This window comes from Tursiops truncatus, chromosome 5 (genome assembly GCF_011762595.2).
Source record: "Tursiops truncatus isolate mTurTru1 chromosome 5, mTurTru1.mat.Y, whole genome shotgun sequence".
In the NCBI taxonomy this organism is placed as follows: domain Eukaryota; kingdom Metazoa; phylum Chordata; class Mammalia; order Artiodactyla; family Delphinidae; genus Tursiops; species Tursiops truncatus.
In genome coordinates this window covers 54,260,088-54,276,684 of record NC_047038.1, presented here as the reverse complement: position 1 = coordinate 54,276,684, position 16,597 = coordinate 54,260,088, and positions in this window count along the sequence as shown.

Genomic DNA, 16,597 nt, shown 5'->3' with positions numbered 1-16,597 from the left:
TTGTCCACCATGGCAGCAGTTAATGGCTTAGCCAAATTCAGTTTTGCTGTGGGTGACTCACTGCTTCCAATCCTATTTCTCCACAGTTCCCATGGGAGAGAGACTGACTGGTCATGCTTTGGTGATGTGAACATCTCTCATCCATGGCAGTGACTTTCACTTTGGCACATGGAAGGATGGCTGTTCCCCAAAGGAAAAGAAATGGATGCTGAGCAGCCAGTTGGTCATAAGGACCAGCTCCTAGCCTTGAGCACATGATGACCGCTAGTCTTTGAAACCTTTTGAAAAAGCCTTTTCCCTTTCTATTCTTTAAAATAAAAGCAATAAATAAATATGAGGAATACATTTCTGGGGGGAGAGAAATGTGATGTTGGAAGAGATGGGGAAACAGGGGTGGGGGAAGGAGAGAAGGAGTGAGGTCAATTCAAAAAATATAAACATAGAAATGAAGATAGTATTCAGATTTTAAATTCCATTCTTCTCTTTGAAATGTATACTATATACAAAACTGCATATCATTGAACCCTTAAGCCTGCCTTTGGGTTTGTCACATGGCCTTATGAGGTATGCTAACCCTCCAAAAACTTCTTGAGATGAAGTGTTCACCATAGCACAAAAGAAAAATGTATTCAATAAATACTGAATTATTTTTAATGAACTTTCACTCATGTTCATGTGACAGTATTCTGTGAGATTTTCACAGAACATTTTATAATACACATGATGTATATTATGAGTGCATTTAATTCAAAGAGCCACATAAAATATTTTGCAAAAATAAAAAAATGTATAAAAATATTTTGTACTTCAAAGTAGATGGCTAAACTATTTATTCCATTTATGAAGTTCTTTACAAATTAATTGACTATCTCTTTCTTGACCACTTATCTATTATTGGGATTGGGACAGGGAAAGTAAAAATTAAGACACCACTGTAAATCAACTACACCTCAATAAAATAACTTTAAAAAAAAAGAGAAAAAACTGAATCACTTTGCTGCACAGTAGAAATTAACAGAACATTGTAAATCAACTATACTTCAAAAAAATAATTAAAAATAAAAAGAAAAGGATTGGATCAGGGAAAGATAAGAGCTTCTCTAAAGATCACAGCATTACAAATAAGGGAACAGAAAAGTTTCAGTGCAAATCTTTGAAGAAGAATTTAAGTGTTCAACTAAAATATAAAGATATGATATAATGACTTTAGTAATTTCAAACTGTATTCAAAATCGATTTAAAACTAGATGCTTTCATTCTGTGCATCACTGAACAAAATTACTTTGTGACACCTCTTCTCATTCACAAGGTAAAAATAATCGCCCACTGTTCTTAGTTTCATAACAGTACATTAATAACTCTATTGTAGCATAAATAACAGTGTATACTATTTAATCACATGCATCTATCCTTGATCATGTCTGAAGAGTTAGAACAGAAGCTTATCTGCATCCTTGTGGTCTCAACATTTAGCACAAGGATGGCCAAAAATTTGGTAGTAGAATTCAATGTGATTGATCTTCTTGAGAAAAAATAAAATGATCGAAATATGGTACAAGGGGAGAAAGAGGAAATTAAGCATTTTCTTCTACTTTTAAGTTCACTGTCAACTAACTTCATGACCTTGGGAAAATAACCCTTTGTTGTAGTTAGTGAAAGGATATATGACTCTCTGAGTTGTTTTGAAGATGAAAAGTGATTGAATACATCCTAATCGCCATGCAAGATATTATTATTGAATTCAGTATGTTTCTACATATGCTTGAGAATAACTGTTTTGTGTTCAATATCCAATAAAATATAAGGGCAGTCTGGGAGTTAAAGGTGAGAAGGATCTATATCAGGTTTGAGATTTTTCCTTAAAGGATTGACCAACTCTAAGCACCTAAAAATATCTTTGCACTAAGCTCAATGCTGGCTCCTGTATGTGAGTCTTGGGAGGCACTACGATGAGACAACACAGGAAAATTCTTTTAACAATGTTTATTGTATATTTATGTCTAAGGATTCAGCTGGCTACGATGCCTATGAGTAAACCAACCAAAAAGTCTTTCGTTCTAGTGAGAAATGCAGACTAGTAAATAAAAATACTAATAACTTATGATGAATCAAAGGAAGTACCATGCACAATAGGGGTTGTTTGAGTCATTTTTCTCAGGGCATTTGCTTTTGGGCTCTTAGGATAACAGAAGAATACAATCAGTGGTGTCCTGGAGCCAACAGCTCCTACAGGCTTGGGCGAGCTGATTGTGGGCATCTCTTCCCAGACCCTCTTCCCATGATGTTATGTTGGCAACTTGAAATTATCCATGGTGGGGGATATTTACACCGAAGAAATAAACAAGTATTATAAATCAAGGCTTTCCTTCACTACCACCCCTTGAGTCATTTTAAAATGTTTATACAGTGATGTTTACATACTACTATATATAATTCTAAAAGAAAATAGTTGATGATAAAAGGAAAATACGTTTGTGTCTTTAGGCTAGAACAACTTGACATTTCACATTTTTTTCGTATCTGTGAAGGCATGGTTTGCATGCTTATGATAGTTTTAGAGTGATTGTTTTTCTTCTTTACTCTTTTCTAGGACTTTCAGAACAAATAGCAATAAATAATTCAAAGCTCCTAATGAATGATTTTCTTCCTGAGACATAAGATAAATTCATTTGAGTGATAACATTGATAGGAGACTAAGTAGTTTTTAAGCATTTCCCCCTTAGCTGATAGTCTCATCATTATACATCACAGGTAATAACTCTTGTCATGTGTTGTAGATCAATGCATGTTAAAAATGAAATATCCAACTGGACAACTGTGGTGAAAACACTGCGCGTTGGCTACAGTGTTCAAATGACCTGAGGTGATAATAACTTGCCTAAATACCAACTGAAATTCAAAGGACAGCTTTGCTGGATTGAGTGTTTTGCTTAGTACAAATTAATTTCACACTTCCCTTTTTTCACTGGTGATCACCACGGATCCATGTCCTACTGCCAATAAATAAGACGTCATTTGTTTCCTGAAATAATTATTTGTGTGAAATAGAACTTGCAGAAGCCAGTTTTTATAGCCTGCAGCTATTTCTCCTCCACTAGAGCACTCTAAATTCGTTAACTTTTAGCAATTACTTTTGTAGCAGACAATTATCCTTCTAACCCAATCAATTTGTCCACATTTTCATCACTGTGCAGTCTTTAAGCTGGGGAGAAAACCTGCTGGTAGAGGCCCAATTTCTGTTTTAGAGTTACTCTTTTTTGTTTATGAAATTGTAAAAACTTGAATTCTTTAGTAATGTTTCTTTCTAATAACATTTCACCACCGCTCCAGGGCTTCATTTACCATGGAAAAGGGTTTTAAAAGGTTTTAGATGAGTAAATAAAATATTCCTCCTGAATGACTACAGGTGGGAACTGGTTATGGGATTGTGGATACTTCTTAGGGATCTGTACACAGATCACTGATTGGTTAGGCTCCACGTGTTCTGCTGTAGGCAGGTGCTGTTTATAGCTGGGGGTGAGGTTCTAACTGCTAACATTTCCTGAAGGTAGGTGGAGATCAGCAAGTAGGGGAAAGACAAAAGGTCAGGAACACATAGCAAAACTTTTCCCCAGAATCCCAGCATAAAATGTAGAAAGCAGGGAATTCCCATTGTATTTTTCAGAAGATGTTTCAAGGGATCATTTGTTATATTAGAGATCTAGAACTCTAAAGATGTGAGAAATTATGGAAAGGACCTGGATTTTTAATGTTTTTTGAGGTAGGACTCCTCTAAATTTGTGAGATGTCCTCTCCACAACTGGAGAGGTTAGTTACCACAGAAGTGAGAAGCCCATACAGCCTGAGGACAAACATGCAAGACTGTATTCCAAGGGGAGTGTTGAAGGACAGCCGGATTAATTCAGTAGGGGTGAGTACAGAGATTGGAAAGCCAGACAGTTTTGAGGGAAAACTAATTCACAGTCATGTGATTAAATTAGGTGCACTTAGATAATCTCCCTTTCTTAAACTCACATAAATGCAACATAACATTATCTGATCACAGGAATAAAATACTTCCTATTTACAGCCTCAGGTAGTATGCAGAGCATCTACACAAGGAACGGGAAATCTTGGGCACCATCTTAGAATTCTGCCTACCACATGAGGAGTGAGTAACAGTCTCAGCAAAGTTCTTAGGATTAAGGGTAATAATCTGAAGTGATGAATTTAACATCTTGATTGCATATACCACTTGATACATGGTAGCTATAAAAAAATACTTATTTTCAGGTCTAAGGGACAAGCATGGAGCCTAAATCAGAAAATAAGAAATTCAGAGTCAAATAACCCAGAAAAGTAACAAGACAGAGCTGCACAATGAGGGTTTAGATTTTGTTATCAGGGACAAATTTTAGTGTTTCTAACGCAGATTCTGTATATTGGATGCTGGCTGCTTGTTAAGTAAGGGCTAAACCAAATTTTAAGGCATGGGAACAGGGTCAACCTTATCTTCATTGATATATAGGCTTTGGATTGCTACTTTAGTCGCATTCAAGGTATGCAGTGTCTCTCCAATTCCACCTGATATTCTTGGAATAAACCGCTACTTTTTCTCACTTAAGGATTTTAGTTAATCCTCTTCATATATTACCAAACTCCCTAGTACTCTTTCATTCTTATCTACCACCTGCTATTATCAATTAATACATCTCCCAATAGAAATTTTACAGCATCTATGTGATCCTTTATTTTAGAGACTAGTAAGTTACATCTAGGAAAATATATATATACTCAAAGCAGGTCTTAATAGGCACAGTGTTATAAAAGCTATGGTAGTGGGCTAATATAAATTATGTCCCTGTTAGATGAAGCTTTGGTGTAGTGCCTACTAGATCAGGTTATGACAGATGTATGGGAGCTCATAATCCTTGCTCCTCTGTATTTTATCACAGCTTATGTAAAATCAAACTGTAAACAAGAATATATGACAGGGTATGTTACTATTAATCATCAGGTTTTACAACAAAGCAATGATTATTAAGATATAGAGATTCTGTATCAAGAATCCTTGGCATTAATGAGAATGAAAATTGCTGCATAAAAAGAGCTTCCTTCTTTCATAAAACATTTAATGAGAGCTTACTTTGTTCAAGGCACAGGCGATATGTATAGCAGGGATAAATAATATCTGCTCTCAAGGAGGTTATGCTGTATTTAGGGGTAAAACTGAGAAGTAAATCATTGAGTAAAAAATATAATAAGAGCTCTGCCAGAGTTATGCTCAGAAAGCTATAGGGAAAAATGTTTGTTGTTGTTGTTGTTTATAATTCCAAAAGCACTGTAAATTGGAATGTAGACTGTGATGGGTAGACTGTATGAGCCATTAGGCATGGATACTAGACTTATCTCACTCTTCAATTTTTCTATCATCTTATCACATACATAATAGGTTTGTAATTCATATCTGTTCAATGAATGAATGGAAAAATGTATTTTTAGCGAATAATTTGTCTATTGACTACTAGAATTTTTCTCCTTCTCTCTTAGTGGTCCTCAAACAAAAATTACAGAATGTCTATACCATTATCTTCCCAGGACCTGGCTTCTGGGGAATCCCTCTCTACTCCTAGCTTTGGGTTCAGACTTAACTCTATCAGCCTAATTTAGTGGTTCTCAACTAGGAGCATTTTTGTCCTCCAGAGACCTTCAGAAATATCTGGGGACGTGTGTGTATATGTGTGTGTGTGTGTGTGTGTGTGTGTGTGTGTGTGTGTGTGAAGGAGAAGCAGTGGTGTGAGTTGTTACTGGCATCTAGTGGGTAAAGGCCAGGGATGCTACCCCACAACTACAATGCAGAGGACCATCCCTTTCTCTATGAAAGAACTGTCTGGCTAAAATATCAATAGTACAGATATTGAAGACCCCGGTTTAATGTTAGGGAAGAGCACCTGATCTAAATTGATCTAATCAGATCAAAGGTTGGAGGTATTTTTTTGTTTGTTTGTTTTGTTTTTGGACAGTCAGGGGAAATGAGGCTCTATTGATGGAATATAAATGTAGAAGTATCCATTGAACATGAAACTATCTAGAGCTGAGACCTTAGGAAACAATTCAAAACTATGAATAGAAAGTTATATGAGATTAGGATCCACTTCAAGGAGAATGAGATAAAAAATTGAGAAAAAAAAAGATTAGTGTGACTTGAACAATGAAATTAAACATAGCTTGAAGACTTCCTTACCTCTGAATGTTTTAGTAATGTACTCCAAAGAATCCCTTTAAATTATTTAAATCTGTATTTGTGATAACTTGCAATAAAACCCTTCAATCTGATGAATAAATGAATGAATTATAAATAAGGTATAGGTAAAGAAAAAAGTGAAAGGAGGGGCTAGCAAATGTGAAGGAAGTTGTGATTCAGGACGATTTATTCCAGCATCCTCATGCTAGCACAGTGTAAACACGATCAAGAGCATGATTTTATAGAAAGATAAATTTTTTGATGACACCAGAATGTTCAAAAAATTTTCACTGATTCTCAGCACAGTCACCACCTTGACATTCCAAGATTACTTCATCAAAAGATGCTGTGACCACACTCCCAATCTTCCACAGTCCTAAGTATTTTCCACAAAGTCTACTTCCTCTAAGAAGGCTTCCCAGATCCCATTGGTCATAATTTGTACCACCCTTTCCTCAAGAAGCATACATATAGTGTGAAAGAAAATTATTTAAATCTCTTTCTTATGTTCTATTACTGTCTGGCAATTAAAAGCCATTAGTTATTTTTTCTCACTCAGATTCATGCTACTGAAAATTGAGTATATTCTTCATCATCATTGTATCTCACAATTTAGAAGACTATTAATACCTGATAGGAACTCATGAAACTTTATTGAATTAAATAATACTTTATTGCCAAACAAAACAACATGAACATTTCTTTCTATTTTTTTTAATAACATTTTAATATCCTTACTGGGGACTGTCTTTCTATACCCTGGGACTATTCAAATTATCAGAAAGAGAGGGAGAGAAAGAGAGAAACTGGATCTAAAAAACTGGATTTAGATGCCCTTATTGATGATGTTTCCTTCAAGTTTGAAGCCTCCCCCTGCCAATTTGACTCTAAAACTGTTCTTTGTACTTCCACCTTTATAAATACTGATTGTCTTGAAGGATGGAAACAGAAGAGAATCACAGAACATTGCTGTTATTCTCAGAAGGGAGTGGTAGGGCATTGTTTTCATCCTCAGTTATCGTAGGTATATTTGTCTCAAACAAATAGAGCAGGAACATATTCTTTTGTTCTAATTAAAGCCACCATTTACTCTTAGGTGCTTCCTGGGAGTGATACACTCTGTGCAGACACAGACTATAGTTTTTCTGTACTATCTCACACCACCAGGAAAATATCCCTAAAAATCTGTTCAGATCCTGAACTCTACCTTTTAATATCCTTCAGCAGCTTCCCAGATCATGAAGATCCAAGGCAGCATTTATTAGAATGACATATTAGAACCACTAGATGTTTTTGCCTCCATATGGGCCACCCCCTTCTTCATATACTCTCTCATGTACATCTGCAAAAATCTATTTATTACTAAAGTACTTTCAACATAGCGTGCCTTACTACATCATTGGTTTTGCATATTATACTTGTTCTACTAGAAAGCATTCTCCTCTTCCTTGGCCACATGACACAGTTCTATCCATATTGATAACTTAAATCTTGAAGCTTGCTGACCTTTATATCTCCCATCATAGGAAGAGATGAGTTCTCACCGCACTCTGCAATGTCAATACCCTTTCTTTTTGTGCTTGTTGCTTCCTTTGCCTCCTTAGGTAAAAAAAACTTTTTACATTAATGTTTTTAATCTTTAAAATATGGCTTTCAAATGTTTGAACCTGTAATCTGCATTTAGAATGTAGTGTAAGTAGGGTTTTAGAACAAATCTAAGTGTTTGTGTGGGTGTGTGTCTGTGTGGGTCCATAAATCTCGTGTATATAGACTGATCTTACTAATCAAAATCCACCATGAAATTTTCTCTTCTTTACCATCTCCTACTTATTTTATAATTGAATGAAAACTACCCTCTCTCCCACTATTCTGCCTTTCACACCTAAGTAAACAGTATCACCATCTACCCAACTATTCCAGCAGACTTCTGAGAGTCATATTGATTGCTCTTTTCCCCATCCTTCTCATGTAAATTGATTTACCTTGCATCCATGTCTTCCATCTCAACTTGCGTGTTAGTCCAGACCATAATCATTCCCTATTTGGGTAATTGAAGTAGCCCCCCCTTGGCCTTCACACTTCCATAATTATCTTTCCATAGCCTTTTAAAAATGGAAATAAAAGTCAGGTTGTGCCCCTCTGTATTAGTTTCCTAGGACTTTCATAACAAATTACTACAAAGTTGATGGCTTAAAACAACAGAAATTAAATTTCCCACAGTGCTGGAGGCCAAAAGTCCTAAATCAATGTGTTAGCAGGCCTGCACTTCCTCTGAAGTTTCTAGGGAAGAATACCTCCTTGCCTCTTTCAGTTTCTGGTTGTCTCCAGAGGTTTCCTGACTTATGACTGCATAACTCCTGTCTCTGCCTTCATCTTCACTTGGCTTTCTCCCTTGTGTCTCAAATTCCTCTTTGCCCATCTCTTTTGAAGGCATCTGTTGATAGATTTAGGGGTCACCCTAATTCTAGGATGTCTTTATCTTAAGATGCTTAACTTAATTATATCTGCAAAGATCCTCTTTCCAAATAAAGTCACAGTTATGGGTTCCTGGTGGACACACCTTTTTTGTGGGGGAGGGGTTATACTTTAACCGTTTGGTGGCTTCTTAATGCCTGAAAGTATCATATTTTTAAATTTTCATTCTATATTAATAGTAGATATGAAGTCAGAGGTAAAGGAGCTCAAGCAAAAAAATTATTTATGAGATTTTTTTCATATTTTTTTAGTTTCTATTATAATTTGCATTTACATGTTTTTGTTTGTACCCCAGACTAGATGATAAGCTTATGAGAGCATATACAATATATATCATTTTCAGCCGTACCTATAAATCCATGTGCCAAGGACATTGCCCGCATTCAATATATATGTTGGACAAATAAATGAACTGATTACTGAAGAAAATAAGGGATGGATAGATAGTGAGAAAAGCTCACTGACCTGCTGTAAAATAATTAGTGTGTGTTCTGCTACTCCCATGTCTTGGGAATAACCTTTTTGGAACACCTTACTAAAGTTAATATTCTGGAAAGGGCTCAGGTTAGTCCTTCTCCTTTATAAATGCTCAAAAATGGAGGATTTACACCAAGGATTGGAAAGTGTCAGATTATGTATTAGAAACAGAAATAAAGCTTGACCTAAATGTAGTCTTATCGAGCACTTGTTTTTTCCTAAACAGAAGCATAAAATATTCTGTCATGAAACATTCATTTTTAACTCAACTTGGTATGCTTGATTTCATGTAATAATGCATTTTTTCATATTTTATGTAAAATATCTATTATATGGCCCAAAGGAAATTGTAGAGCACACTTCATAATATTCAAGGAATATTACATTAACATTGTGAGAAAAAATAATTTTATATAGATTGTAATTAATGAAGAAGGAAAAGTATATAATACAGTCTAAAGAAATCCAAGTGACAACACAACTAGATATTTTATATTGATAAGTAAAAATTTGTAGCCTACTAATTGCTAAAACTGTTAACAGACATTTTACCTAAAAAGCAAAAATTAGTTGTTGTTTGAATCTTAAACCAAGAAAAACTAAGTACATTTAAGTAAAAAATAGTTTTTAAAAAATATTAATTAAATTATTGAAGAAATGGTCCTCAATCTCTTTAGAAATATTAACATTACTTTAAGAATAGTAAATTAGATAAATTAGACTTTAATTATAAATATTTTTGAGTCATTGCAATATTCAAATATTGCTCAACTATTTACTTAGAATTCTGTCTTTGAAAATTGGAAACAAAATAAAAATTATGATTAAAATGTACGCTGTTGGACTTCCCTGGTGGCGCACTGGTTGAGAGTCCACCTGCCGATGCAGGGGACACGGGTTCGTGCCCCAGTCTGGGAAGATCCCACATGCCGTGGAGCGACTGGGTCCGTGAGTCATGGCCACTGAGCCTGCGCGTCCAGAGCCTGTGCTCCGCAATGAGAGAGACCACAACAGTGAGAGGCCCGCATACCAAAAAAAAAAAAAAAAAAAGTACACTGTTTTTCAACTTTCGCACTTTAAAAGAGCAAATGAGAAAATTAATCGATGTAACAGGTATCAAAATGAAAATGGCATTGCATCAAAATTACTCAGCTTTTTATCATGTTTTATTAAATACCCATTATGTCAAAGAAACTAGGTAATGCTTGCTAACATATGTATTTTCATTTTATGAATCAAGTTTGACAAAAGGCATTAACATAGAAAGTGAGAAGAAATATTTGGAATTGAGGTAACATTTAACTTTGCAAAAAAAAGTATGTATTCCTTTCATAGACATCTATTGACCACCAAATATGTGACAGGAACTCTGCTTTGTGTAATTAATGCCAACATAGATGACATATATTTCCTTTCCTCAAAGAAATCCCCTTTTAGTCTCATAAGCATTTTGTTATGTTTCCCCCATTCATTCATTCTTTCAATAATTATTTATTGAGTGCCTACTTTGTGTTGGGAATTATGTTATGTGTTGCGTATATAACTGTGAACAGCAAGCCCACAATGATCTACTATTCTCCATTACGCACACATTAAAACATCGGTAAGTTCCTTTGATTTAATCCAAATTCATTTTTCTTTGTCCATGGCCAACACTTTACCTATCACTAATATCCTCTCTGAGACTAAGGAAATAAATTCAAACTCTCCTATCATGTGTCCACCAAACCACTCTCTATATAGCCCATCACTATCTTTAATCATTTTCATTAAAATAAGAATAAAATACAAATTCTGTTCTAGAAATCAACAAGAACTCAAGATTTAATCTCAGATATTTTTGCCTCCCAACCTATACAGAGTATCATCCCTTTTGCCAGTCCCCATTTCCACAATGATTCCAATGGCTGGTCCTTTCTAATACTTTAAATCTCCTCTTAAATATCATTTCCACAGAAAAATCATCTCTGGTAACACCATTTCCTTAGTTCCTTATCTTCCAGAATATTATCAGCTGGACTATCATGTTATTTGGTTTAACAGTAAAAATGAGTGAATAAGTCAATAAGCTTTCAGTTTATAGGAATTAGAGATAGGTCTACAGAAACTATAAATAAGCAAACAGATATTTATAATTCTGAATGATAAAAGTACTATGATGCTAGGTGCAGATTATATAATAGTTAATAAAAATGTTAAACTTAACCCAGTTCCTAAGTTTCCACAGAATGTATAAACCAGGAGATAAAAGATTAGCAGTGTATCTAAAGTTGGGAAATTGAGAAAGAGTTGAGAACTTGGGAAAAAAGAGAGTTATAAGCTATATGAAGAAAAAAATACATTGGGAATTAGACATTGGGAGGTGGTCATGAATAAGAACAAACTGAAGAGATAAGTGAGGATCAGATCATGAAGTGCTTTATAATTCATTTGAGGAACTTCATCTGGGGACAGGCGGGAGCCATTGAAATTACTTTAGTTACCCCGTATAGAATGAGGTGGAGAGGTGTTGTATTACTTTTCTGTTGCTGCCATAACAAATTACCACACATTTAGTAACTTAAAACAATACCTATTTATTATCTTGTGGTTTACATGGGTCAGAAGTCTGTGCACAGTGTGGCCCAGTCAGTTGTATGCTTAGAGTTCACAAAGCTGGAATCAAAGTGTTGGCAGAACTGTGTTCCTTTCATGCTTCCAGTGTATTCAAGTTGATGTCAGAATTCACTTCTGTATAGTTAGACTGAGTTCCCCTTCCATGTTGGATGTAAACCAGGGATTGTTCTTAGCTTCTAGAGTCTCACCCATGTTCCCTGGCTTATGGCCCCCTTCAAAGCCAGCAACAGCTGATCAGTTACCTCTCACACTTAGACTTCTGCCTCACTTTTTTACACAGTTCTTCTGCCATCTTTTTCTATTTGTAAGGGCTCGAGTGACTATATTGGCCAATTTGCATAATCCTGTTTATCTCCCTATGTTAAGATCAATTGATTATTATCCTTAAATCCTTCTGCAATTTCCCTTAGTTTAATATTTGATATTTCCATTTTTTCCATTGAATTTTAATATTATTGTAATTTATTTTAGTGTACAGTAGGAATATGGCTGACCTCCCTAACTGATCTCCAATAAACAACACTAATGATTATTATCTATCATTTGCTTAAAATCTTTTTATGGTTTTTGTGGAAAGCTAGGTTTTTTTTTTTAAACATCTTTATTGGAGTATATTTGCCTTACAAGGGTATGTTAGTTTCTGCTTTATAACAAAGTGAATCAGTTATACATATACATATGTCCCCATATCTCTTCCCTCTGGCATCTCCCTCCCTCCCTCCCTCCCTATCCCACCCCTCTAAGTGGTCACAAAGCACCAAGCTGATCTCCCTGTGCTAGGTGGCTTCTTCCCACTAGCTATCTATTTTACGTTTGGTAGTGTATATATAAGTCCATGCCACTCTCTCACTTCGTCCCAGCTTACCCTTCCCCCTCCCCGTGTCCTCAAGTCCATTCTCTAGTAGGTCTGCATCCTTATTCCCATCTTGCCCCTAGGTTTTTCATGACCTTTTTTTTTTTTTAGATTCCATATATATGTGTTAGCATATGGTAAAATTTGTTTTTCTCTTTCTGACTTACTTCACTCTGTAGGACAGTCTCTAGGTCCATCCACCTCACTACAAATAACTCAGTTTCATTCCTTTTTATGGCTGAGTAATATTCCATTGTATATATGTGCCACATCTTCTTTATGCATTCGTCTGTTGATGGACACTTAGGTTGCTTCCATGTCCTAGCTATTGTAAATAGAGCTATGAACATTTTGGTACATGACTCTTTTTGAATTATGGTTTTCTCAGGGTATATGCCCAGTAGTGGGATTGCTGGGTCATATGGTAGTTCTATTTTTAGTTTTTTAAGGAACGTCCATACTGTTCTCCATAGTGACTGTATCAATTTACATTCCCACCAACAGTGCAGGAGGGTTCCCTTTTCTCCATACCCTCTCCGGCATTTAGTAAAACTAGTTTTTCTTAACCTCTCCCATTTTGAAGGCATTCTAAGCTATTCTTACATTTAGTTTTTAAAAATCCAAATGTGTTTGTGTGTGTGTGTGTGTGTGTGCATGTTTATAAGAATTTGATGGGCATGATATTATACTACTGATCTCATAATAAGAATAAACATGTTTAATGCATAAAAATATCTCCATTGATATGTTTTACTTGATGCCCCTGAAAAGAAGCATGAATATTAGGAGAAATGAAAAACTGAGCAGAGTGAAAAGACCCACAGTGGGCAAAGATATATATTCCCTTGGCCTTGACTGAAAAGTGTCCAGTGCCAAGGAGATATGGGGAATAAAGAATGAAATAGGACTAAGCCTATGGGCTTTAGTTACAAGTTAAATATAGGTGATTCAAAAAAACTCTCCTTGAAATATATATATTTTATGTACTATTTGAATTTCTTTGTTCTCCTCCATTATATATCAAAGTAATGAAATTTTTTAAACTCTGATTTGTCTCAACTATGCTTAGAAGTTATAATTGATAATGACAACTGGGGAGAGAAAAATCCATGAAAGTGACAATCAAGATGAATTAGAATATGTGATCTAGTTCATTTTATGCACCTGGAGGGTTTGTTGTCAAAAGTTCAAATTTTGATGTGTGATTGTAAATAAAGGCGTCAATTCCTTTAAGCAATAATTCTCAACTTTGGTTGAATATTGTATGTAATTAGTTGGGGAGGTCTTAAAATTCCCAATACCTAAGCCACAACCCAGAGCAATTAAACTGGAATCTCTGGGGTTGGCATCCAGACATCAGTACTTTTTAAAGCTCCCCAGGTGATTACAATATGCAGCTAAGGCTGAGAATCACTGCTTCAGAGTTGTATAATATATTCTTTATTAAATTGTATATCTGTGTGTATATTTGTGTATGTTTTATGTGTTTATTTCTTGACTTTCTATTCCACTGATTTCTGATGTAATATTTGAATTATTTTTGACTCATTCATGTTCTAATATAATTTGAGCTAGACATTTTCATATTTTCCTGAGTATTTTTATTTTGTTTTATTTATTTTCTTTTTAAAACAGTTATTTTAATTTAAATAATATCTATATAATGCCCTGTGTATTAATGAATGTTTCATATTTCATTTACCATTAAAATAGATACTATTTATTCCCTAGATTGTTTTCATTTGTTACTTCTAGCATAGAGAAATATATTGATCTTGAATTGGGCAATTTTTTAATAATCTAATTTTTGCAGTTTTCTACTTGATTTATTATAATACATGTCAGATATAGAAAAGATATGTAGATTGATTTTCCTCTTTAAACCCTTTAGTGATTCTGCACTTGAAGTCCCTAGCCCAGGGAAAGAAATACTATATTTTTAATATTTTCAAATGAAAGGAATTTTAGAAATCATTTAGTCAAGTGTTTTTGAAATTTTTGACCATAACTCACTGTAAACAAAATCATACCCCAGTGTACTTATTTACACACAACCAAAATAAAGTTTCATGATGTAGCATTTACCTTTAGTATATGCGATGCCCTATGATATTTTCCCTTTTATTCTACTCTATCTTATTCTTAACAACGTTTGTCACAATACATGAAATTGTTTTCATAACCCGTTTAAATATTGAGAGATATTTGAAGATCATTTTTAGCCAAACACTCTAATTTAATACATAAATAAACTAAGGCCCACAACAGTTAAGTAGCTTTTGTCCAAGGGTTACACAACTAGATGGTAATAGCATTCTATTCAGTGGTCAGATCTTATCAAAGTTTTGTCACATCAGGGCTTCTCAGAGTTGATTATTCATCAGTATTACATCAGATACACATAAGCTATGTAGATTATCAGGCACCTTCACCTGGAATTGTTAATTAAACTAGTTTTTCCAATATCTAATACTTGTATTCTTCTATTGTAATGTATATCTAAGCTAACACAGACTTACAAAACCTGAACCTCCAAGCAGACAATCAGAGTTTCTTCCAAGCTTTGTATTATAATTTCTCCCACTAGTTGATAACCTCTCTGCATGTTTTTCAAGTGTCTAGAGTTTACAGTAAATGTTACTAAAATAGCTACAATTTCTATTTGAAAGACATTTATTAAGGAGGAAAAAAACTATATATCATACATAAGTACTTTATGAATATTGTTCCTTCTAAGATCGCATACCTGAGAATGAAATAGATGAATTTGACCCTTCACTACAAACTTGGCCATTGATTTAGGCAGTTTTTGGCCTCTACTTTGACAAACATGACATAGAATATATGTAACACATACACATTGATTGACTGGTTAATTTTCTATAAATGTGCAGTACCCACCCCACCTCCACTTTGAAATGCAACTTGAATTCCTAATATTTCATTGGTTTCAAGAATGAAGTTATACAATAGATTTGTTTTCTGATTATTGTCCACCCGCTTTGTCAAAATTTATCTTAGACATTGATGAATATTAATCACAGAAATTTGGTATTTGATTTATATTTTAAACACTTATTCTTTCATTTAGACAATAATGTTTTATAGAAGTAAATATATTTTAGCACTAAAATGTTAGTTATATAGGAAACTTAATGCTTGAAAGAATTAATTCCAAGCTTTACATTTTATCTTTTCTCCAAGAAGGGCAAGAGAATTTGCATATATTATCCAAGTCATTTTTCTTATGTCTTTCAAATAATCGTAGACTTATGACTTATATAAAAATTACAAACATTTTAGTAAAGTCATTGCTTCTGACCTTCACTCTAACCTTAAACACACACACACACACACACACACACACACACACACACACACACATTGTAACATACTATTGAAGTATTCAATCAATCAAAAATTGCATTTAGTATTAATTTTTTAAGTATTGAACAATGAATTTTACATGGTTCCCTACATTAAATATATAAGCTCATTTACCTTGATGAGATATCACCAAGATTAATGATGGATTATATCAATAACATAGTTAGCTCTTCTATTTATTGAACTCAGAGACAAATAGGATTTATCTTTAATTTTGCGGGGTTGAGAAGGATTCTAATTCTGAACCCCATGTCTAGCAGTGAAGGACAGAATAATAATCTGATAGATAAGAATGTTTTCCTATGTACAGTTGAAGCCTGAGTGGGAATTATAAATACCAATTGTTGCAATATGCATGCTGGCCTTAGTACTCTTCCTTAGAATTCTTGGCAAAACACTACCTTAAAAAAATATTCTACAGGAGTGCTAATGTCAAGTTTTCAAATCAATAATCCATAGTAGCAAAAGGAATTTTAAGGAAAGTCTTTTAGGAAAGTTTTCCTGCTTTTAGGCAACACCTCCTAAACATAAATCATTTCCCTACTCTATTTGTGTATGTATGTATG